Source organism: Ambystoma mexicanum, chromosome 1q (genome assembly GCF_040938575.1).
Source record: "Ambystoma mexicanum isolate Mex_15411 chromosome 1q, UKY_AmexF1_1, whole genome shotgun sequence".
Lineage (NCBI taxonomy): Eukaryota > Metazoa > Chordata > Amphibia > Caudata > Ambystomatidae > Ambystoma > Ambystoma mexicanum.
In genome coordinates this window covers 540,927,834-540,952,808 of record NC_090922.1, presented here as the reverse complement: position 1 = coordinate 540,952,808, position 24,975 = coordinate 540,927,834, and the positions used below count along the sequence as shown (strand labels likewise).

General features: G+C 47.2%; 1 protein-coding gene across 1 annotated transcript in view; it reads right to left on the bottom strand.

The window, feature by feature from the left end:
• The window catches only part of MEGF8 (multiple EGF like domains 8), a 1,665,761-nt gene that overhangs the window by 1,534,106 nt on the left and 106,680 nt on the right, over positions 1-24,975 (bottom strand). The gene's annotated exons all lie outside the window — the stretch shown is intronic.

Here is a 24,975-nt window from a genome sequence, read left to right as displayed (position 1 = left end):
ACAAGGGGACTCTGCGTTGGGGGTCAGCAACAATTAAACTGTTTCCGGATTTCAGTCAGCAAGTTCAAGACCTGAGAAAACCCTTCCAAACAGTGAAAAATACACTGAAAAAGAAAAATATTCGTTACTCAATGATGTACCCCGCCAAACTCAGGGTGGTGCATGAGGGGAAAACAATGTTCTTTAAGTCACCCGAGTCAGCGGAGAGATTTGCTTCTGAAATTCTGGATCCTGGGGCCTTGCCCCGTCACTCCTCCTAGCTTGCCTCAGTGGACTTGGGGGTCCCCCTAAACACTTATGATTCGATCCCGAATCCCTGGGGGGGTATGGGGGGGTCTTACCTGGGATCCACCTGACATGGGCGAGAAACAGGATTTAGGATGGCAACGCTCAGCTAGATGATAAATGTGGTAAATGGCCTCTTGTCTACGAGAGGCACAGCAGCCGCCGGCACCCCCCCCATGCCTTCTGGCACCGGATTGGGCTAAAGGTTTATGGCTGTTAAGAGGGTGGTGGGTGGGATAAAAGGACTGGTAGGTTGGGGTTTCTGGCGTGGGTGGGGGTCAGGTGGGGATTGTTGTGAATGTGTTGGGGTGTTAAGTTTAGGGGGGGTAGGGTGGGAAGGTACCTTCTTCCGGGGCTATGGTACTCTATGCTCAAAATACACGGGTAAAGTGTCTCTGTCAGATATCAAAGGATATATATGCGGGACCTAATTGGTCCACTGCCTTAAGTCCAGACAAAGTGACTCTCCCTCCGAAGTTTTCAGTCCCTGTGAAGTCTAATATTACTTTGCTAACTTGGAATATTCGTGGTCTCAATAATGGGGAAAAAGACTCCTCATCTCCAATTACTTGAAGAACCACCATGTTAATGTTCTATCCATACAGGAGACTCACCTTGGAAGGAACATAAAATCCCTCCCCTGCCTGGTTGGGGTATTCATAGGTATGGGTCTTCTCATTCTACCCACTCTCGAGGTGTTGCAACTTATATACACCGCTCGTTAGATTTCAAATTGCATAAACAGTTCCCGGATGACGAGGGACGGTTTATCCTGGTGGCTGGTGAAATCGCGGCCTGGTCTGTCCTATTTATAAATATCTACGGCCCTAATTATGATTCCCCCGATTTTTTCCAAACATGCGCTGAACAGTTGCGGTTCTTTCCGGGGTATGAGGTGGTGTGGGCGGGGAACTTCAATTTAGCCCTTTCGGCGACACTAGACAGGTCCACATCAGCCCAGAGGCCTCTCCCCCGGGCAGCCCTTACATAGCGGTTTATCGCAGTAGATTACACCCTAGTTGGTATTTGGCGACTACACCACCCTAATGACTGAATTTACATTTCACTCTAGTGTACACAGCAGTTCATCCAGGATAGATTATTTTCACATGACCCCGGGATTGCCGCGGGTGTCTAGTGGGATGGCAATTCTTCCTCGGACCTTGTCGGATCATTCCCCGGTCCTAGTACAATTCACGGGTCCATCTTCTCCCCCTAAGCAACTCAGATGGAGGTTTTGGGCTCAGGCATTGGAGGATGTGGCGTTCTGGGAGGATTCGCGCCAAGCCATCTCAGAGTTTTTCCAGATGAATTAGTCATCGGCCGGTTGTGTGGGAGACGTTTACGGTGTTTTCGTGGGGCTGGTGTATGTCACAGAAGGGCGGGGTACTGAAAAGTATTCGTAGGGCCATAGCTTCCAGGAAAACAAATTTAAAATGTGGAGCTCTGGCAAGCCGGCGGAGACTCCCCCACGATCCAGGCCGATTTGTTGGCAAAAAAGACGAGATGTCCGCTCGTTGATGGACAGTGAGGAGAGATTCCTGGGGGGACCGTATCGCGGCAGCAAGGTATAGGGAGGGGGACCGTCTAAGCAGAACCCTAGCCTGGGCAATTAGACAGGACCGCCACTTGGACCCTATAATAGAAGTAGAATCCTCGGACGGGTTGCCCATTAAAGATGCAGAGGGGATAAATGAAGTGTTCAATCTATATTATGAGAGACTGTATACTACTCAGTGTGCTGCGGGTCATGACAATATCACCCAATATCTTGATAGGGTTGCACTGGGGATGGTTGAACCCGGAGATTGGGGTGCTTCTCAATGATCCCCCATCAGAGGAAGAACTCCTTAAGGTAATAAACTTGCTCCCGAACAGCATACGGATGGTATCACAGCCGAACTATATAAGACCTTTCCGGACCTCCTTGTCCCCCCACCCTCCTACATCTACGTAGTATGTTCGAGGAAGCGGCCTCCTCGGGAGTCCTCCCGGAGTCCATCAGGACTGCCCTGGTTACAGTACTGCTAAAGCCTAATAAAGATCCAAAAAATGCTCCTCTTATCGGCCGTTATCGTTAATGAATACTGATAATGAGATTTTGGCGAAGTTGCTGGCCGACTGACTCCTTCCCCATATGCCCAACCTGGTCCTCCCAGATCAAGCAGGGTTTATTCCAGGACGTTCCACTCAAAATAATCTGCAGAGATTATTCACCCTAATGCATAATGTGAACCCTGAGATCCCTATTGCGGCGGTGTCCTTGGATGCGGAGAAGGCATTAGATTCCGTCGAGAGGCCCTTTCTCTTCGAGGTCCTCCGCCGCTCAGGGGTTGGTACTTCGTTCCTATGCTGAATCCGGCTCCTCTATACTGCCCCACGCGCACTGGTTCACACTAACGGTATTCAATCCGCTCCCATTTATCCAACCCGTGGTACAAGGCAGGGGTGCCCCTTCTCCCCTCTTTTGTTTGCCCTGGCCATCGAGCCAGTGGCCTGTGCCCTCAGGGAATTCGACTTGCATCACGGGGTGACTATTCACTCGTACACATCCACTGTATCTCTACGCGGACGACATGTTATATGTAAAGAACCCATGGGACAATCTGCACACCATGATGGAAGAGATCTAGGCATTTGGAGCCCTTTCTGGCCTTCAAATAAACTGGTCCAAATCTGAGGTGCTCCCGCTTATAGAGGGGGTGTTTCCGCAGGACGCATGGGAGGCGTTTGCATCGTCTCCTGGGGTATTTGTTACCTGGGTATATGGGTATCTACCTCCCCAATTAAACTACACGAGGAGAACTATGTTGCAACCCTGCAAAACTTGGAGCATAGGGTTGATATCTGGGTACATCTCCCTATCTCGCAGGCAGCCTGCATTTCCCTGTCCAAAATGGTTATCCTCCCGAAATAATTATATATTTTTAATAATGTCCCGATATGGCCTCCCATGGCTTTCTGGAGTCGTATTAAGTCCATGATGACCAAGATTATCTGGGCCAGGAATCAACCCTGTATTTCGTTAAGTACAATGTGTTCCACATACTCCCTGGGGGGTCTTCTATGGGCTGTCCGCGAGCGTCACGTGAGGGCTGAAGTGCAACCCCTGGAAATCACCATTAGAGCGTGGGATCAATTAGCGAAGTGGGTGGGGCTGGTTCCTTGGTACTCCCCATCGATGGCCATATACAGAGTCCGGGGTATTCCCCTTACACATGAACATATTTTCACAACCTGCAGATCTACACGTTAGGGGATGTGGTACCGGGAGGCAAATTTATAGCATGGAAGAGCTCAAGGGCAGGGGTGATTGGTCCCCAATTACCATGTTGCTATATTTCCACCTCCGGGAGGTATTGAGGGCACAATGGCCCGAGTTCCCGACTGCACCCCATATGTCCCCAGTATTGGAGTATGCTATAGCTTCAACATCCCCTAGAAGGGTGATCTCGACTTTGTATGGCCTGGCCCGGTCACTGGGACCACCTCTGCCACCCCAGTATAAAGCTAAATGGGAGGGCTGCTTAGCAAGACCTTTTTTTTTTAAACATATTTTTATTTTTATATATAAACCAAACGACAATACAACAGAACATAATTAAACACATTTAACAACAAAAAGCACTGCAATCCCCATCCCTCCCCCCTATGAGCCTGTATGGTGTCTGCCATCGGTATCCGCTGTGAACGGAGGGGCGTCATCGCTCTCAGATTCAATTGGAGCCGACCCCGTTCCAAACAGTTCGGCTATCAACAATTTCCATGCCGCGAGGGAGTACATTTCCTCCTCCTCCCCTGCAATACTGGTATCCCGCCACACAGCCGTCTCGGCTTCCGCCCATTTCTGGAGATCCCTCCACCAGACCTCCACTCGTGGCTTATGACACTCCTTCCATCCCATGGCAATCCTACGTTTAGCAAGCACATAAGCCAAATCTTTCAATTTCTCCACATGTCTAAGTTTACGCGCTCTAGGATATCCCCCCAACAAGCAAGCCCAGGCCGAATCCACTTTGAGCGTGATACCCTTTCCTGCCAGCTTCTGCGCCACTTCACCCCAGTAGCCTGCAATTACTGGGCACGCCCAGAACATGTGTATCATGTCTGCATTCTCCTTGTCACACTTGGGGCACGCCTGGCGTCCAACATCCCGAAATTTGGATATTCTCAAGGGGGTCATGTATGCCCTGTGCGTTATATAAAGCTGTATTTGCTTAAACCTGGCATTTCTCGATACTTTTTTATGATACCCCAAGGCACGCTCCCACAACCCGTCTGCCATCGGGGCCCCCATCTCCATTTCCCATTCCAGTCTCAAGTGCACTAAATCACTCCCAACCTTCGTCATCAACATCTCATACAACCTAGAGACCTCATGCCCGCCCTCCGATGTGTCGTATAGTATCTCCACCGTGGCGTCCGGTTCATCGGCCAGGGTAGTTTCAGGCCACCTATTCCGGATCTCCTGCACTATCCTGTGATATGTCACATATTGACCCCTGTGCAATCACGACCCTGCCTCTAGTTCTTCGAACTCCATGATGGTCCCATCCTGCCAAATATCTTCCATGGTGACCAACCCCACTGACTCCCAGTATGTCCGGATGATTGCTCTGAGCTGCCCGTCTCCCTTCGCCAGTGCGACCAATGGAAACTGCGACACACACGGCAAAGGGTTACCCATCATCCGGCAGGCCCGTTTCCACATGTTCCGTCCCAAAGCTAGCATTCTAGGCCGCTCCCTCATGCATGCATTAGTCACCCAGATCACCTCTCGCAGATAAAAAGGGGAGCAATCTCTCCCAAACAGCCTGTGTTCAAGGGTCTCGTCGTCAGAGAGCCACCTGGACACATATTGTAGCTGCGCTGCCACATAATATGCTTCAAAGTTCGGCAGTTTGACTCCGCCCTTCTCGTAGAAGTTCTGCAGCTTCCACAGTGCAACTCTGTTACGCGTGCCGTGCCACAGGAATTCTCTGCAAACACTATGTAGCCTCACAAAAAACTTCTTAGGAATCATGTAAGGGATGTTGTTAAAGTAATGCAAAAGCCTGGGCAGTACCACCATTTTAAGCATAGCTCCCCGGCCCATCATCGCTAATGGCAATCTTTCCCAGAACCTCATGCATTTCTCGATCTTCCCCACAGCAAGTTCAGTATTGTGCTTGTGTTCTTCCTCAGTCGTGTGATTCACGTCAATTCCCAAGTATCGGAAGGAACTCGTCGCCCACGGGATCTGCAACACTGGCAACCTCTCTACCGGAGTCCCCACATAGCCTCCCAGCGGAAATAGAGTGGATTTCTGGGGGTTTACCGCTATACCGGACAACCAGGCATACCTCCCCATCACCTCTAAGACATACTGCAAATTTTCTTTTGGGTATCTTAGGTATAGCAGCATATCATCTGCATACAGGGATATAGGGTGACACTCTCCTCCTACATCGATGCCGACCAGGTCATATTGCTGCCGGAGGTAAATTGCCAAGGGTTCTAGGGCCAGGATGTACAACATTGGGGACCAGGGACACCCCTGCCTAGTGCCTCTGCCCAACTGCCATCTCTCTGACACCACTGCACCCGTGCGGACCCTGGCTAGTGGTGCACTGTATAGCATCTCGGCCCACCTAACGTAACCTGGTCCCATCCCGTACCATCTCAGGGCCGCCAGCAGCCAAGGCCACCGAACAGAGTCGAACGCTTTAACCGCGTCCAGTGCCACTATCGCCATTTCGCCGTCATCACTACATCCCCATTCGACCACCCTGTGGAGGCGTCTGTGGTTGTGAGTAATGTTCCTATTAGGGACATAGCCCGTCTGGTCAGGGTGGATCAACTTGCTGATCACTCTACGCATTCTAGTAGCCAGGACAGCTGTCAGGATCTTGCTTTCTTGGTTCAGCATCGACAGGGGCCTGTAGGAGCCACAATCATGTCCCGGTTTGTTTGGCTTGGGGAGCGGTATTATAATCACCTCCCTAAGTGACTCCGGCAGCCGTCCACCCTCGTACGCTTCGTTGAGCACTTCCAGCATGGGCAGGAGCACTTCCTCCGCATATACTTTATAAAATTCACTGGGGAACCCATCTGCTCCTGGGGCCTTGCTAGTGGGCAACTGTCTCACAATCTCCTTCAACTCTTCCAGGTTGATCGGAGCATCCAGCTCCTCTCGCTCCTCATCACTGACCTTAGGCAAGCCTACATCTTCCAGCACTTCGTCTATCTCCTCTTGGCTGCCCCCCTCGCAATCTTCGTATAAGACCTTATAGTATTCCACGAATGCCCTGTTCACGCCTTCCTGGGTGTCTACCTCCTCCCCCTTTTCATTGATTACCAATCTGATCGGGGATCGTGGGTTCTCGCTCGTGTACAGCCAAGCTAAGAGTCGGCCTGTTTTATCTCCCCCGCATGCAGTCTCTCAATATACTTTCTATAGTTCAGATTACAGAGCCTATCCCAATGTTCCGCACACTTCTGTTGCAATTTGGAGACCGCCTCTGCATCTATCCCACCACCTTCCAACTCCTCCTCCAGCTCAGTCTCAGCTCTATGCAGATCCGCCAGGACTCCCCCCATCAATCCCTTAGACTTCGCAATAGCGATCCCCCGCATTACGACCTTAAAGGCCTCCCATAAGGTGCCAGCCGACTTAACGCTCCCTGTATTCACCTCAAAATAAGCAGTTATCTCTTCCCTCATATCCTCTCTGAAGGCAGGGTCCTTGAGCGCCTCCGCCCTGAGGCGCCATGTTGGTATACGCGCTCGTGGGGAATACAGCTGCCATCGCATGACCAGGGGCGAGTGGTCAGAGAGGACTCTCGCCCTGTAGTCTATATGGTCGCATTCCGCGACTATGTCTGGCGTAGCGAAAAAGTAATCAAGCCTCGTGTGCAGTAGATGCGGGGCCGAATAGTGCGAGTATTGCCTCCCGCCCGGGTGTTTCGCTCTCCACACATCTACCAGGCCAAAATCCGCCAGCAGCGTCTGCAACACCTTAGCCGCCGGACTGGGCTTAGTCATCTTGTCATCCGACCTATCCTCCCTGGGATTCAACACGCAATTAAAGTCGCCACCCCATATCACCGTACCCCCCCATCCCGACACTGAGCTTGGTGCACAGCGTCCTAAAATATGTCGCCGTGTCCTGGTTAGGCGCATATGTGTTTACAATGCACACTACTTTGTTCTCTACCAGCCCCCTCACCATAACCAACCTCCCATCCTCCTCCACAACCTCCTCAATTAGCTTAAATGGGACGTGTGGCGCCACCCACACCAGCACTCCTCTGGCATAGGCGGAGTACGTGGATCCTACCACTGTCCCCTTCCACTTCCTTCCTACCAGCTCCAGTTTCTCTCGCTTTAGATGTGTCTCCTGTAGCAGGGCTATGTCTATCTTCTGCCTCTTAAGATACAACATGACTTTATTTCGCTTAAGATAACTGTTAAGCCCTCTAACGTTCCACGTTAATATCCTGAGGTCTCCCATGGCCTATCAGTAGTTTCCTCCCCCCATCCGAGGCAATCCCTCCCCACTTTGTGAACACCCAATCCCGGTTTCACCCCCAGGCTCATACAAAAACTGAAACACCCCCCCAAACCCCTACCCCAAACATCTGCCCAGCTCCATCCCTGGATCTCAGGCATCCCTGTGGTCGGTCCTCCTTGGGGAACCCAAATAGAGAACCCGACAGGGTGTCACCCCACTAACAGTGACTAAACTAAACACAAAAAAGGGGTGTAAAGAGCGGCCTCTGGAGGCTCCTCTCCTTCGCAACCATGTCCGTGCTCACGTTTCATAACCACTGACGCACGCATGTTCTCCAGCGAGTTCAATGACTATATTCAAGTCCCAATGTTCGTGACCCGACCGGGCCTACAGCGTTACTTATCTCGTCTTTTATTTTCCACCGGCCGTCTGAACATCGGTCTCCTGAGGGCAGTTTTGTGCATCCAGCCACTCCATGGCATCCTCCGGGGTGACAAAGAACAGCAGCTTGCCCTGAAAGAAAACCTTCAGTTTGGCCGGATAAAGCAACATGTATTTAAGCCCCGCTTCCCGCAATCTCCTCTTCACCGATCCAAAGTTCATACGACTGCGCTGTACCTGCAGGGTATAATCGGGATAGGCAGTTATGTTAGCCGCTCCTCGTTGTATTGTGCCTCCCTTGCGGAAGTGTTCAAGGATCCTTTCTCGGTCCCGGTAATTAAGGATCTTGGCTATCACCGGCCTGGGCGGGTTTCCCGGCGGCGGCCTCCTAGTTAAGGTCCTGTGCGCTCTCTCCACCGCAAAACCCTGCGACAGGGTGCCTCCCGTGATCTCCTGCAGTAGCATGTTCTCGATAAATTCCGTTGGATTATGGCCCTCAGTTCCCTCCGGCAGGCCCACGATACGGATGTTGTTCCTCCGGGCGCGTCCTTCTGCCTCCTCCGCCCTACTCTCCAAGTTGCCCACGCGTTGCACCAGGGCATGGAGTTCACGCTTATGCACAGCGCAGTCCGCCGCGGTAGGGCCCATTTCTTTTTCCAAAGTCTCCGTGCGCTCTGCCAGAGTACGCACGTCCTGCCTTAGGAGGTTCACGTCCTCCTGCACCGCCCCAACCTGGAGTTCCATTGCGGTCTTCAGTTCAGCCACAGCGAGCTGGAGCTTGGTCTCCCAGGTCGCTTTCAGGTCTGCGATCGCAGCGAGGACCTCCTGGTTCGCACCCCCGGCGGCCATTTCCTTGGCCTGAGTTTTATCTTTGCTTTTGGCTCCGTCTGGGCCGGGAGGCGTCCTAGCGTATTCGTCGAGCGTGGGCTGTTTGTTCTTCGCTCTCAGGAGCTTGTTAGACATGTCTCCCGTACTTCTATCCCCGCTCGGATCTAGGGCAGGGTGTCACATCGCTATCGCCACATCTCCGACACAAAGTTCCTTTGTCCTCCGGCTCCCCCGGCCATCTCGTCTACTACCTAGCTAGGCCAGGTGGCGTCTCACCCTTTGAAGCGTACTTTAGGCCATGAAGAGTCCGGGGCACAGTTTCAGGTCACACCGCACGCTCCCCTGCTATCCACACGTCCGGTTACAAAGTACCTTCGGCCAGGCCCTGTTCCCTTCCCAGGTCCGCGCCGTCGGCCTCGCAGGACTGGGTGTCCTTAATGACCACGATGCACCCGAGTCATGCTCCTTCCCCACCACCACGCTCCAGTGCGACCGTCAGGCGCCCAGATCAATCACCCCTTTGTTCCTTCGTTAAGCGGCGGCGGCCATTTTCTCGTTCATCGCACTCTCGCCTCCAAGTCTTCTTTTAGCTTCTTGCGCTCTCACGGTGCAGGCCCGTATCGAAACGTGTCCACACGTTCACCTGAGATTCATGTAAGCAGTCATATCAGTCTCAGCCAAATTACATCGGTCCTTGCACGGTTTTCAGTCGGATAATGTACGGATCTTCGGGAGCCCCCGTACAGACACGTCCTTTCACATGGCTTCCTAGCCACGCCCCCCCCCTGCTTAGCGAGACCTTTGTCGGAGTCCCAATGGGGTTTTATTCTCGCTCAAACTAAAAATGTCTCCATTAATAATAGATTTCGCTTGATCCACTTTTAATTTATGCATCAACTATACTACTCTCCTCTTTATTTGCATAAGCTGTTTCCACTCAGATCCTCGAATTGCAAGAGATGTCAACAGGCCTCAGCTGACTTTTATCATGTGGCATGGTCCTGTCCTAGGATGCAACTCTACTGGTCGGCTAAAGCTGAGATTATGGGGAGGATAGTTGAGGCCCCAATCCCATTTGCTCCCGAGACATGGTGGTTAGCTTTGGTTGAATTGCAATCCCGTAGTGACAGGCGCCTGGTGGGTATGGCCTCTGTGGTCACTAGGTCACTGGTGGCATGGTCCTGGGGTGCGGTGGATGCGCCCACTGTACAACAGTGGCTTAATATTATGTTGTGCTGTGAACAAAGGGAGACACAGTATAACCAGATGCTCCCTCCCACCGGCAGACCCAAGGACTACTGGATGGCCTTCAGGAGTTATATGGTCAATGAGTCGGATCATGCAAGTGATTCCTAGATGCAAGGCAACTCGGTTGTCACCCCAATGACTTAGCCTGGGCTGCAACTTTCAAAGACCGTCTTCGAATCATGTTGTCTGTACGGTTCAAGATGGGCCATGTGCCCCTACTAACAGAAAGCTGATGGAATGGGTCATAGGTCACTTGTTACGTTCAGGGTATGTGGAAGAGCTAATGTTCATTATTCAATACGGAAGAAGGTGGTGGGGGGGGATTGACTGCTCCATGTTGGGGCTTGTTGTGCTTTTTGTTTGATGTATTGTTTGAAAACAAATGTGAATAAAAACAGTTAAAAAAATATATAGATATATATTTGGCTTCCCTTTGTCTCACAAGTAGAACTTCATCAACACCTCCTTCACTTCTCTGGCCTTTCTCAATGCCAACACATCGTATTGCCTCCTTGTTTTCAGGTTGATGCTCATACTGTCAATGTGTTGACACATCAGTATCTCACCAACTCCAAATTGTGCTCATGAGTTCACTGAATCGGTCTTGGTTCACATTTAGTAGTGCCAACATACATTTTCCTGCAAATGCAGGATTTAACTATTACAACTATCGTACCCATCTGCAAGAGCTATTTAAAAAAAAAAGGCACTTCTACCCACGCATATTGCACTTTCAGCCCTCACCCAATATGCAATTTAGTGGACATGTGCTATTAATTTAAGAGCATGCTGTGACGAATCCCAGGATGTCCTCACTGCTTCCATGGTGGAAGCCCCTTCCTGTGAGGCCGCTACACGATAACCCCCCTGGGGGTGGTACTCAGCAGGTGGATCTCATGGGGAGGGAAAACCCCTATGGGACAAGGGACTACACCTTGGGAGAAACGCATCATAATTCCCCTACACCCCAACTTCCCTCACCCGGTTATCCTGCACAGGAAATAACCCCACACACTTCCATGTATGGCTGCAGAATAGACCATGTCACTTCCCCAAGAAACACAGACAAGGAAGAATAGGGAATGCAGTGATGACTACAATACTGGGACGAGGAAGAGGGGAGTAATGTGGAATACTCTACTGAACCAGTACAAGCGCACTCGTCCATTTGATTCAAATAAATCGGAACAGAACATAAAAAGGGAAGAAGGACTTGGTGAAGAGAGAGACCCTCCAAGAAGGAAGCAGGAGATTCGAATCCAGGAATCGGTAGAGGAGACGGTACCCCACCAGGAGCAGGACACGTATCCGCTGGTAGAGGCGTTCCCAAGAAATCCGTCACAGATGAACACCCAAGTGAAGTAGAAGACTGAGACCCCAGCCAAAAGGGAAGCTTGGAATGCACAGAGAAGCAGAGATGTGCAGCTCAGAGGCAGGGAGTCGGCGCAGAGCCACCATAATCCCTGGAGGCAGCAGAAGGAAGCCGAGAAGGTCTGAATCACCCGCTAGCAACCAAAGGCCAATAGTACGCTCTCCAGTGAGTTTAAGGAAACCGGGACAGTTGGCGGGACAGCTAGAAGAAGGGAAGATTACGAAGGCAAATTTGGGACACGCAACCACCAACCTGCTCAAGGCCGCTAAAGCAATCTTCTTAGTCATAGTACCTGGCAGGATAATGTAACAGGTTGGCTGTGACCAACAACATAGTAGCAAAGTGACAAGACCACAATTGAAAATACAGAAAAGGCAAATCTGGGATTTGCACCCATATGAAGAAAGAGCAGAAGCAATCTTCATAGTCACAGTGCCTGGCAGGATAGTGTACTTGGATGGTTGTGACGAATAGAGTACTATTCAAGTGAGAAATACCACAATAGACAGTATAGAAAAAGCAAAGACTGGGACTTAATCACAAATGGAGAGAGAGCCCAAAGATTCTTCATAATCACAATACCTGGCAGGACAGTATCACGTTGGCTGTGAAACCAAGGAGAAGGCAAGAGGAAACAAGAAGTTACCCTTGGAACCTGTAGAACATAATCTTCATAGTCACAGTACCTGGCGAAAACAATAGCCATGTTGGCTCCGAGATCTACTGGGAAGAAACTAGGGGAAAGGGAATGTGTATACACAATACAAAGGACAATTCTGCAACATTAGGAAAAGCCCTCATTAGATGTTCTGAGGGTACGACAACCTGGAGAACAGGCCTGTCTTTTCTTTTGAAGTTTATTTGTTGCACCATTTTGGAACTTTGTTTTTGCAAGCTGCAAAAGAACTTTGAGACTAAAGAAGATCCCCTTTTCACATTAGTTTGAGTTCTTAGTGTGAGGGCTGGAAATGGGTTTTGACACAACGGTGGACTTATTTCTTTGGACTATCCTGACAGATGCCTTAGAATATTATTTCGAGGCAGAGAAACCCCTCTTAGTATTAGGGATAGGAAGCTATTTTTCCAACCCATTTTTATTTACTAAAAGTCTCTGGCAACAATCATGCTACCTGTGTGTCGGTCTCCTCTGTCCACACCCTTACAATTCCAACAGTTTCATAGCTCTGGAGGAGGTTTGAAAATCCAAGATATTGCTTTGGTAATAATGATGACAAAACAATTAAGTTACGGTATTAGTTCACAGTTGTGTTTTCCCCTAATGAGAATTTCCCCCACAACTGTGCGTTAATTTTTGGGTGCAATTAATCTGCACAAACTCTCAAATTAAGAATATTGTTCCTAATTTCAAAATAATAGTAAATCAATCATCTATTTAGCACTCAATGGTCATTTTCCCTGCTGTGCTTTCTGACATGTGTCACATATCAACAGTATGGACCAAACTGACTGCCTGATCATACTATGTCCAAACATGCAGACTACTTTTAGTATGGTCTTCCCAAACTGGAAATATTAAGTAATTAGTGCCACTAAAATATAGATTTACAAACCACTTTTTTGATTGGAATTTTAAATACCTAAAAAAAAAAACATTACAAGGGTAACAGTGGAATAACAAATTGCATAAGTAATCCATCAAACTGGCTTACTGATGACATACATTTTTATATGTTTTGAAAAGAGGTTTGAACAAAATTATTTGCACCAGAATCCATAATTAGTGTTAGAGTAATCAGGCTGCTACTAAGAACAGAGTAATGACACTCAAGCCATGTGCCATTGAAGGGCAAGTCACTAAGGAATTACAACATGTCCAGTGTGTCCAACACAAAAAAGTTTTTTTATGTTGTGCATAGTTCATCATTAATTCAAAACATGTTGGTATTATCTATTAAACACAAATTATGATAATTTGTGTTTTTAAATACAAATTATAAACATTCATAAATTCCAGTTGTCTATTGTGATCATTTATGAACCCTAGTTGCCTGTGAGTCGATTCCAGGGAAAACGTCCTCTCGCCCCAAGGGGTAGCCACCCCCTTTGGCACTACGGAGGTGAGCCTGCTAAGCTTACCACCCCTTAAGGGAGAGGGCAAGTGGGATGCCATTGGGAGTGACACACACCCGTCCCCCTAACAGGGTAGGAGGTCCCTAGAAAGCGATATAAAAATTGCCCTCCCTATTCTCGAGAACCCAATGACTTTGTTGGCTACATGGGAGTTAAATTGTAGAATGACTGAAAACTTTGTGTTAGAATGACTGGCATGGTTTCTGACCCTCTCTATGCACAGTACATGCGAGAGAACCAAGGCAACGATAAAGATCCAATCAGGAATGGAACAGATGAGAGGCTACAGAGGAAGAGTTGGAGAAGCGCAGAACCCTCCTCCTGGGAGACGTGGCAGGAGACTGAAATCGTATGCCAGATGTGGTGGACCGGACCGCGGACGAGCCTGCGGAACGCTCACAGCCCTGCCAAGGAATGAGCCACACGGAGCACCACCCGCATAACAACTGGTGTGCTGAAAGACCGGCACAGGAGGCCCACAAGAAAAGAAGGCAAGCTCTGCCCAGAACAGAGTAGAGAGCACCCAACCGAATGGAGCCAAACAGATCAGAGGCACAGATAGCAGGCGTGCCAAAAAGAACCAAAAAGAGCCTGCTGGGAGACTTCTGTTGGACTGTTTCCAAATCAGACTGATAGAAAAACTTTTTCCTTGCATTTATGTTAATGTTAAAGGTATTTGTACCACGCATCGTCACCAACGGAATTGGGAACCAGGCGCTCAGGCGGATCTGCAAACAAGAAGGCGGGGAGGTAATTGGGTGAAGAGGGAGTAGGAAAGTGAGAAAGTGATGTCCTGTTGGCAGCTTCAGTTTGGTTTTCCCCGTGTGCTGAGCTTGGGTGTGAATATCAGATCGAAACGAGTACACATGTGCTGTTGGTGCAAGTTATGTGTTGTTTGTTGTTGCGTTGTGGTGAAATGCGTGCAGTTTGCTGTGCAAGAAGGTGGTTGTGTGGATTTGTGGGAATGAAGTATGCAGAAATTTGAGCTTTTGGGTTAGTGGGTTATATGGCTCTTAGTCCTTATAATTCTTGTTCTATGTATCCGGTTGTGCAATGGAGTTGGCATAGTCTGTCTCTTTTTCTTTCCTGTCCATCTAATTGTTAGGAGTGATGGCGTGGCAAGTTCCCAGCTGTGTTATTTCCGACCTTTGTGTACCAGGTTGAGGTGTGCATTGTCCCCCCACTCTGGTATTGGTGCTGTATTTTTACAATCACCCGCTCCCTTCTTATCTATTTGCTGTCAGTGATCCATTGCTGTCTGAGTTTACTTTGTAGACCAAGGTGTTATTGACATATCCCCCTTGCCCTTCCATCCCAATCTCTCTGTGATCGTTCTTTGGAATTATTCTAGTTTATCGATCTTTCAATTAGTAAGTTGGTATGACGCAGTAGCTTAGGGAGATGGAGACGATCGGTTTCCTCTCTCAGCATTGTTTCAGCTGTTTATGTGCCCCCATTGGTACTTTTTCTAGTTATGGGGTGAAGAGCAAAGATGAGGAGTTTTCTGAATATGAGGTGATCTCTTGTGTTACGTGTGTTCTTTGGTAGCTCGTTCCAGGTTTATGGGGCGAGGTGAGAGAAAGTGGTTCCTACGAATTTTCCTTTGTTGTATGGTTTTGGTTCCAAACGGATGTCGCTGCTGGACCCGATTGGCCTTTTGGGCGGTGTGATTTTTTTTCTCTTAGGAACTCTGCGCCTTGCCCGTGGATTGCTCTGTGCGTTATTGATTTTAACTTGATTTGCTGTTTTATTGGTAGCCAGTGTAGAGTTTTCAGCGCTGGTGTGATGTGTTCTCTTCAAGGTAGTTTGAGGAGCAGTGTGGCCGCCACATTTTGTATGCGTTGGAGTTTTTTTAGAAGTCGTTCTGGCATGCCCAGATAGAGGCTATTGGCGTAGTCTACTCTGGACAAACTCCCAATGAGCGATGACGGCGAGTGTTTTGTTGGTGAATGACAGGAACGGTAGGATCCTTTTTACTGCTCGCAAACTTGGGTTTTACCCAGTTCTTTTGGCCAAGGGATGTAGTAGTGGTCTCCTCTGTTTTTTGTGCTGATCATTAGTTCTATTTTGCCTGGGTCGAGTTTGAGATGGTTCGAGTTTATCCAGTTGTAGATTTCACAAAGGTAGCTCTCTAATGTTGCGTTTTCTTCTTGTGTGTCTTGTATTTTGTAGACTGTGTGTCGTCAGCGTAGTTGTAACAGATGAGGCTGTGTCTTTTAATGATCTTGATTAGTTGAGACAGGTAGATGTTGAATAATAGCAGGCAGAAGGATGATCCTTGTGGTACTCATGAGGATTCTCTTGGGTTGGATTTTAAAGGTTTGATCCATATGATTTCTGTTCTGTTTGTTAGGAAGGATTTGATCCATAGTAAGGTTCGGTCAGTGATTCCAATTTCTTCCAATCTCATGATGAGGATATCGTGGTTAACTGTCTCGAATGCCGCAGAGAGTTCTAGAAGTATCGAAGCTGTACTATTGTCTAACGCTGAGTTTTCCTTTAGATCGTCCCAGATGGAGAGAAGTGCCATTTCCGTTACTCTCATTGGTCTAAAGCCTACTTGTGCCTGGTACAATAGGCGGTGCTCTTCTATGAATTCTTGGGGTGTTCTATATATGTATGTTTCCAGCAGTTTAGCTGGGTACGGGATGTTGGAGTTAGGTCTGTAATTGGAGAGGTCCTCCATGTTTCCTGCTGTATCCTTGAGGAGCGGCTTAATTTATGCTGATTTGAAGGATTGTGGCACTTTCCCTTTTGAGATAGATTGGTTGAAGACGTTTCTGTAGTAGTCCATGGGTGTTCCTTGTGAGAGGATGGATTTGTATATGTCTGAGGGGGCACGGATCTGTGGGGGAACCTGTTTTGTTGCTTTTGTTTACCAGTTTGACGAATGTCTCCACTGATATTTGGAGGAAGCTTCTGAGTTTGTTCAGGCTTTCCTCGTCGGGGTGGGTGGCATATCGCGGTCGCATGGTCTGCTTTGTATGGTCTGTTGGATTGTCATGATTTTGTTTTTGAAAAGGATTGCAAGGTCATTGCATAGTTTATTTGATAGTATTGGAGTGTTGTTGCAGCCGGGTGGGTTTATTTCATTAATGATTTTAAAGAGCTCTTTTTGGGTGTTTGGTGCTTTGAAGATTCTGTTGTCGTAGTATTTCCTTTTTGTATGAGCAGGTATGTTGTTGGAATTTAAATTTCTTTTCGCAGTCGTTTTTGATCTTCCATTGTAGTTAAAGTTTTTGTTTTTTCCTTTTCATGGCACATAGTAGTGGGGTAAACCATTTTGCCGTTGCTCTTTTGCGTGATGGGGTAAAAGGTTTTTCTTTGGTGATCTAGTCTATTGTTGTCGTGATCCAGTTGTGAAGTGGGTCTATATTTTTGTGCAGGTCAGCTTCGTCCATAGTTGTTGCTTGGGGTTTGTGGATTTAAGTTGCAGTTTTTTATAGTTCTCCAGTTTCTTTTCATGATGATCAGTGGCTTGGCTTGTTGCTCGATTATTGGTGTGGCCAGTGTGATTACGAAGGGAACGATGAGGTGGTCGCTCCAGAGGATCTGAATTGGTGGCACCGTGGTAGAGTTTTTTTCTGGCAAAGATTGCGTCTAGTGTATGTCCTGCCATGTGGGTTGCTCCTTTGACTAGTTGATGTAATTTCATTGTTGCTAATTGGCTGGCTAGAGATTTTTGTGTGCTTTTGGTTTCATCGAACCAGATTTTGAAGTCACTGAGGATATTCAGGTGATTATGCTCAATGACTAGGTTGGCGATTGCTTCCGTGAAGGCGTCTATGAAGGTCGCATCGTAAGGTGGTGCTCTGTACATCAGTATTAATTTCAGGTTTGTTCTGGGGTTTGTTGATAGGCGAAGGATTAGAGATTCGCAGTTATCGATGTTTAATGAGTCTTCCAGTTTAATTTCCAACTGTTCCTTGTGGATTATTGCCATTCCGCCACCTCTTTTGGTTTTTTTGTTTGCTTGGACGCACTTGAAATGATCAGGCAGGCAGTTGTTTATGAGTGATCTTGTAAGTTGTCATCTAGCCATTTTTCTGATTCGAATAAGACGTCGATACCTCCATCACACAGGAGGTCGTAGAATTTGGTGGCATGCTTGGACATTGACCTTGCATTGATTAGATTGCAGTGGATCTTTTTGGTGTTGTTCGGTTTATTTTTTGTTCCCTCTTTTGATTTGTGGGTGTTCAATTGAGGTGCTTCTGTGTTGACGCCGGTTGGTTGAGGTTCCGTGGAGGCTGCTTCGTCATTGAATCGGTGTGTTAGATTGATAGTTGGGTTGTTGACTTCTACTGCTTCATCATCTCCTGTGGTTTGATGTGGATATCGGTAGTGCCCTTCTGTTCTTGCGATATATGGAGTAAAGGGATTGGTATCATTCCATTCTCTTATTGGGTCCTCCAGTCTTTTTTACTGTTGTTCGGGGGAATTCTTTGCCTGTCTGGAGATGTCAATGTCGAAGTATCGAGGGTCTGCGGTTGTTGCGAAGTACGGTGTAAGGTATAAGGATTTTTCTCTTATGTTGTTTATTCTGTTGATTTCATTATTTGGTTGGGTTTTTCTGTATTCAAGTTTATGAAAAACTCTGGAACTACTGGGTGAAAGGAAGAACATTGTTAGGCCCGACAGAACGTGTATATTGTGTAAAGGGGTAATAATAAAATAAACCTTGAACAAATGTCTTCATTACATGCGCATCGACTGCAAATCTTGGATATGAATATCTGGATCGTTTTATAAGGGGAAAAGAACTGTTAAATACTTAATAGTTTTGGGTAAGAGTAATTGTTGGAACCCAGATTTCTCTAAATCTTGCACTGCGTTGCCAATTTCTGCTCAAATTTACAGTGCTACGCTGACGACAACTCATTTTTAGACTGCCCTCGGCCACCTCCTCTCCCTCTCAGATTGCCTAACTGCCATTCAAGATTGGTGTGCCGCCAACGATCTTTGTCTGAATGCAAGCAAGACGGAGATACTCCTTATCGGCACACCTTCACCATCCTTTCCCCTAATTCTGCGGCCGGCCTACCCTGGCCCTCCTCCTACCCCCACCTGCGAGGCTAAGAACCTCAGTGTCATCTTTGACTCCACACTTTCCTTCTCCACCCACATCTCTCATGTCTTCCTACTGGACCTCCTCAGGAGGTACTCTGCATTTCCTCTCCTGCCCCCAGAAGCTCACTGTCTCCCAAGCTCTGGTTCTCTCTAGGGTGGACTATTGTAACAGCCTCTTTCAAAATCTACCTGCCTCTACTCTCCGCCCTCTGCACTTAATCCGGAACAGGACAGCAAGACTTGCCAAGTGGCCTCAAGCCCTGGGATCATATCTCTCCAGCTCTGAAATCTCTCCATTGGCTCCTAGTGGATGCAAGAATTAAATTCAAAACCCTCTGCATTGTCCACAAGGCTTTCTGGGGCCTGGGTCCAAAATACCTTCAGCTATCCCTCCGCAAATACCTCCCCTCTCGAGCTCTTCGCTCCTCTACCTGTGGGTCAGTCGTTTTTCAAAGAAATGAGCTGGGGGTAGATCTCTATCTTTGGCTGGGGCCTCCCTTTGGAACAGCCTCCCTGCCACTCTATATTTTGCAGAGAACCATATCCAGAAGCACCTCAAGATCTTCCTTTTTGCTTATGCCTTCGCTCCCCCCCTCCCCTGCTGATCTGTTCTCTCTTGGCACCGTGCACCTGGCCACCCTCTGTCCTCCAGGCCCAGGTACCTGCTCACCCTGCCACCCTCCCGCACTGCCTCTGGGCCACCCCTTGCACTGGGGTCTGTATCTCTACCCATTCAGGCCCCCTCCCTTTTTCTTCCTGCACTTCCCAGACCTACCCTGTCTGCTGCCTTAAACCCTGCACTTGCCACTTGCTGGCAGCACTACCACTGTTTGTTGCCCTTATTATTTATTTATCTGTTTCTCCTTTGCTCTGCACTTTCCACTTCTCCCCCTTCCATGCACTTTCACGTTCTCAATGTCACTGGGCCTAGTAAGCTAGTTGTTTTGTTCTCCCCTGTTCCTCTCCCTTGCCTTGTCGTGCTCTGAAACACTTCTAAACAAGCGCGATAGAAATAAAATATCAATTCAATTGTTGGGGTATGGAAGAAAATGAAAGTGCCATTTATGGAACATTATTATTCGTTTTAGAAATATATATTTGGAATAGAGATTTTGATATAATACTAGTGTTAAGTCACAGTTAGATGACCAATGCAATGTTTATAGTTTTGTTTCAAGTTTTAATTGAATGACTTATGTGAGTGTGTAATATATTATGTGAAACATTTCATATAAACCACAAATAAAAACCTAGTCAGTAAAGTGTGTGCTTTTGTAGAACAAAAATGCATACGTATCAAATTTCTCAATAACATGAAGAAATTATGTAAACAAGAATACATTATTTTAATTAATTTAAATGTGTTTTTGGCTTGAAGGCAATCACGAGACAGGCATATCCAATTACAGGGTTTCCTTTCATTTATATTTATCATGTAAGGCACCAAGCACAATGTTGCTTGCCAGCCTATCACTGTCCGGGTGACACAATCACCAAATTGTTACCAGCAAATGTCCTGATAATACATTTGCATTAACTTGTTATGGTGAGGAATGGTTATTTTGCAGAACTGGGCATGTACCACTTATGCTCCTGCAAAGATTATTCCTCCAAGGATTATTCATAAATTAGTTACTTGTGCTAGCTACCAAAAACATGTATTTGGTTTACTAAGCAAGATCCTTTGTTGCAGGAAAAATATATGTTTTATTGAATAGTTGATTAACATACTAGTTTGATCAGTGCCGTTACCTTTGGTGTGTTTTGATAATGGAAGTATACCTCATGCTTACTTGTATTGTTCAACCATTCTATTCTCATACGCTCACTCGAACTGCTGTTTGTGCATAGTTGCTGAATTTCATGAACTGAATGCACGTCTTAATGCTGCACTTTATCATCTATTTTTCTTCACAGGAGTTTTCATATTTAAGGACCTTCCTGCACTTCATATATCATTATATTGAGTATTTTACCTGTTGGGAAAGATGTTTTTGCTGCTTTCCTCCTGCGGTAAAGTTGGACATTCAGTGCTGCCAAGGGGGTTGCACTTACCAACTGGGGACATCACAGCTGCACAGTGTAACCTATGTGCCGGGTGCACAAGTGCAGCTAGAGAAGTCTGTGTGGAAGAGCAGGAATGGGGATATTAAGTGGGGCAAGGGTAGGGGGTAGATGAGATAATACATCACAAAATAAACCATATAGCTACCATACTGGAGCGTAGGTAATTAAGTCATTTGTCTTTTTTTCCGAAGCTCCAGGACGAGGGCCCTGGACAAACATGAATTTCTGGAGTGCTCCGCTGCTGCGGTGTGCTTGAGAAATATTGCAAGTTGGCCATTCCCAGGAAAACGCAGCCACAGGGGAATGGGATCAACAGATGCATTAGTGGACAGCGAACCGGGCACCTGGTTGCTCACTGGGAAACGTAGAGCATGAACAAATAAATGCAGGCAAATAGGAGTAAAATCATGGTGGGGTAAGCAGTTTCAAATCATTCCCTGGCAGATGGGTCTGGGAAGAAGGCTGCAGGGCTAGGGGGTGAGCTGGGAGAGGACCAATTACTGGGAGCATTGCAGTGTCCCTAGGGTTCAACAGTGTGTTGTGTCCTTGCTGATGTCCGCGGGGCACCTAATTGGTCAGATGTTGTGTCAAGGTCCCCCCTTTGGCAAGCTCAGGTTGTCTTGCGTGTCGCATGTGAACTGACCAATGATAGATTAATAAAGTTCCAGCGGTCAGCACAATGTAATGGTACTGAATGTCATTGTGGGGTGGTGTGGGAAGGTTTGTGATGTCACGAGCGGAGATGTTGGCGACAGGGGTCAGGATGGCCTGCACCAATCATGAGTATTAAATATACTTATATAATGGGGACTGACGTAGTCCCACCAATCAGCTTTGTAGGGATGTTTTCAAAATGTTTCAACTATGCTCATGCAAATGATGTTGATTTTGTATAAAAGGCTTGCCCACAGTGAGCGGTGTGCACAGCTCTATTCATACAGTTCTGATCCACAGAGGACATGGTTAAAACATCAACCAGATGGGTCTGGGCCTACAATAAACTCTGTTACTTCTTTCTTGGTGTGCGCTCCTTTTTTATATTACTTTGGTGTTGCAGTCATTTCCAGTCTTGGAGGACCCCTGCAATACTCCCATAGGCTTCAAAAGGCGCACCCTTTATTTTTGCTTTGTTTTGACTCCTGACCTGACATTTTGGAATCAAGTAAAGCCTTCTGCTTTACTTTGCATTCTTATATCCTTTTCCGTTTTAACTTTTGGATTACAAATGATGTGTTGAGGATGGGCTGGTGACAGCGGATACTTTACTACTGTGTTTTGAACATTTTACTTGCGCACTTTTCCAATTACCGCAAATGGCTAGTAAGGGTGGCTAGCACTCTAAATTGGCCATGCCACGAGATTTTCGTCTGAACTTTGGCCATTGTTCTTTGGCCTTCTTCCTGCCCTCTCAGAAAGGTGCCTGGAACCAGGAGTCAAGCACTGCAACCGACCAAAAGTAAATCCTGCGTCCGAAACTGACTTCTGTACCCACGGCCCCTGGGGCGTTCTTCGACTTGACCAAGCACAGAAGATTGTGTCCCCAGCAGAGTCCAGAACCTCAACAGTGGTCTGTGTCTTTTTGTTGCTCTGAAGTGTTTCTACTGAACTTTATGCACCCGAGTACCTACATGTTTTACAAAAATGATTGAATCAAATGCTTCCTATCTTTTCCTAAGGGATAATATATATATATATATATATATATATATATATATATATATATATATATATATATATATATATATATATATATATTGACCACAAGGTCCTTTGTAGGCATTTGGACATGGCTGCGCACTTCTCGGAAGAAGCCATAGACTGGATCCAATCCTTCCTCAATAACAGGACTATGAGAGTCTTCTCCACCACTGCGGCAGCAGACCCTATCCCCATTACATGCGGCGTGCCCCAGGGATCGTGCGTCTCCCCTACACTCTACAACATCTTCACGAAGCCCCTTTTCGATGATCTGGACCTTCTTGGTATCACCTACACTAACTATGCAGACGATACTCAGATTCTCCTACCACTTACTGGTGATTATGATAAGGATTTGGCCTTGGTGAACAGGATGTATCTCATCATCCAGGCATGGATGGCCACTCATGGACTATGCCTGAATGATGACAAAACTGAGATCATTATCCTTGGCACACCCGCCACCCTCAAAACACTAGGCCCCAACTACTCCTCTTTTAACATAGATAATAACCAAACCACAACCGCTCACGAGGTAAAAACCCTGGGTTTCTACCTGGACTCTACCCTCTCATTCAACAAGCAGGTGAATGCGATGGCTTTGGTCACCGCCTACACCTGCAAATTGATAAGAGCAGGCAAACCCTTCCTGTCCAACAATAGCTGCATCACACTTGCGAGAGCGCTCGTGTTATCAAAGTTGGACTACTGCAACTCGCTCTATATTGGGACCAACAAGGAAGTTATCAAAAAAATTCAAATCTTACAGAACAACGCGCTTAGAGCAGCACTAGGCATTCCCAGGAGAGCCCACATCACCGAACTCAGAAGGGCCAACAACTGGCTTTCTACTCAGGAGAAAATCCAGCTAAAAGTGGCCTCACTTGTTTACAAATGCCTAAACAATGCCGCACCATGCTACCTCTCTGCAAGATTTATGAGAACAAAACCTACAAGACTCACCAGATCCGTTAACTCTAACAACATTTCAACTCCCAGATTTAAATTAGCCAGAGTCAGTGGCTGTAGCTTCCAGGTTAAAGCAGCTCAACTTTGGAACTCCCTACCACCCCACCCTGCGGACAAACCAACCATACTTCACCTTCCGACACAACCTTACAAAGTGGATTCAAGACGCAGACAAATAACAGACCACCATCCCGCCTGGATGTATCCTGCAGCCATCTCCACTTCTGCACTCTGCACACACCCACTGCCCAGCAGTTACTGCCCGTTCATGTAGAACTGTAAATACGATGCTGTGTATTTTGTGTACATATATTCCTTGTTTCTTTTTGCCATGTGTTTTTCCTGTAACTAAGCTGTAAGCTGTCTTATAAAAATGCGCCTGGTTACCCCTGGGTCTGGTGCGCAATACAAGTAATAAAAACAAACAAACATATATATATATATAGTATAGTAATTGTATGACAATATGTGCCTAGAGGTTTCATTGCTTAATGTGTATTTTAAAGGCCTAATAAATAATTGCATACTGTTTTGAAGTAGCCAGGTAGGCATTGAGAGACTTATTGAAATACCACCATTTGGTGTGATCACTGTTTGGATTGATTACTCGTAATTAATACACTGGTGTCACTAATGCTTAGGGGTGCCGCATTTTTACCTATATACCAGGGTTACTAATAAATGATCTCGGCATCCAAGGCTTAAAATCAAAAGCTATGAACCCTCATGGAATCTTAAAGGATAGTTCCGGGACTTTTTTTTTATTGTCCCTACGGGTCGGCCATGTGTTTGTAAGCATAAATCGGTAGATCGTAGGAAACTTTCCTATGGACCTTACCCGACTTTTCGCCCATTATCGCACTCGAAATCAGCCTCCATTTTGTGATAATCCTATCATTCCGCCGCATCGACCTGGCTCACCTGCCTTTGCGGCACTAAATCAAATCCCCCGCCCCTGAGCCTGACATCAGCAGACGCGTACTGCCCATTTCAAGCACGTCTCGTGTCAACAATCGCTGCGCCTCAGCTATTGACGTGTTGCCATGGAAATGGCAGGACGCCTCTTTCCCCAATAAGTATAAACAGACCGTTTCACAACATACAGCAGCAGATTTTCGATTCCATTCCTCTCTCTGTGTTACTTTGAGTATTCTGTGACTCGTTTCAGTGCTCTGGTCAGCTACCTTCGCCGCTTGTAGCCCGTGTGAACACCTGTACCATCTCTGTAAATTATTTTACTATCTTTACCGCACAATGGCCACAATAATGCCGTATATGTACGAGCCCGAGTACACCGAGGAGGAACTACTGGAAAGGCAAGCACGCGAAAACGATGGGGATTCGGACGGCAGTTGGGAGGACCAGTCAACGGATGAAGAGCCTGGACCATGTCGCATGGACGGCGTCTCCACCTGGTGCACGTGCAATCGGTGCGAGCTAATGCCAACTGAGGAGGAGAACTGCTGCTGCCGTG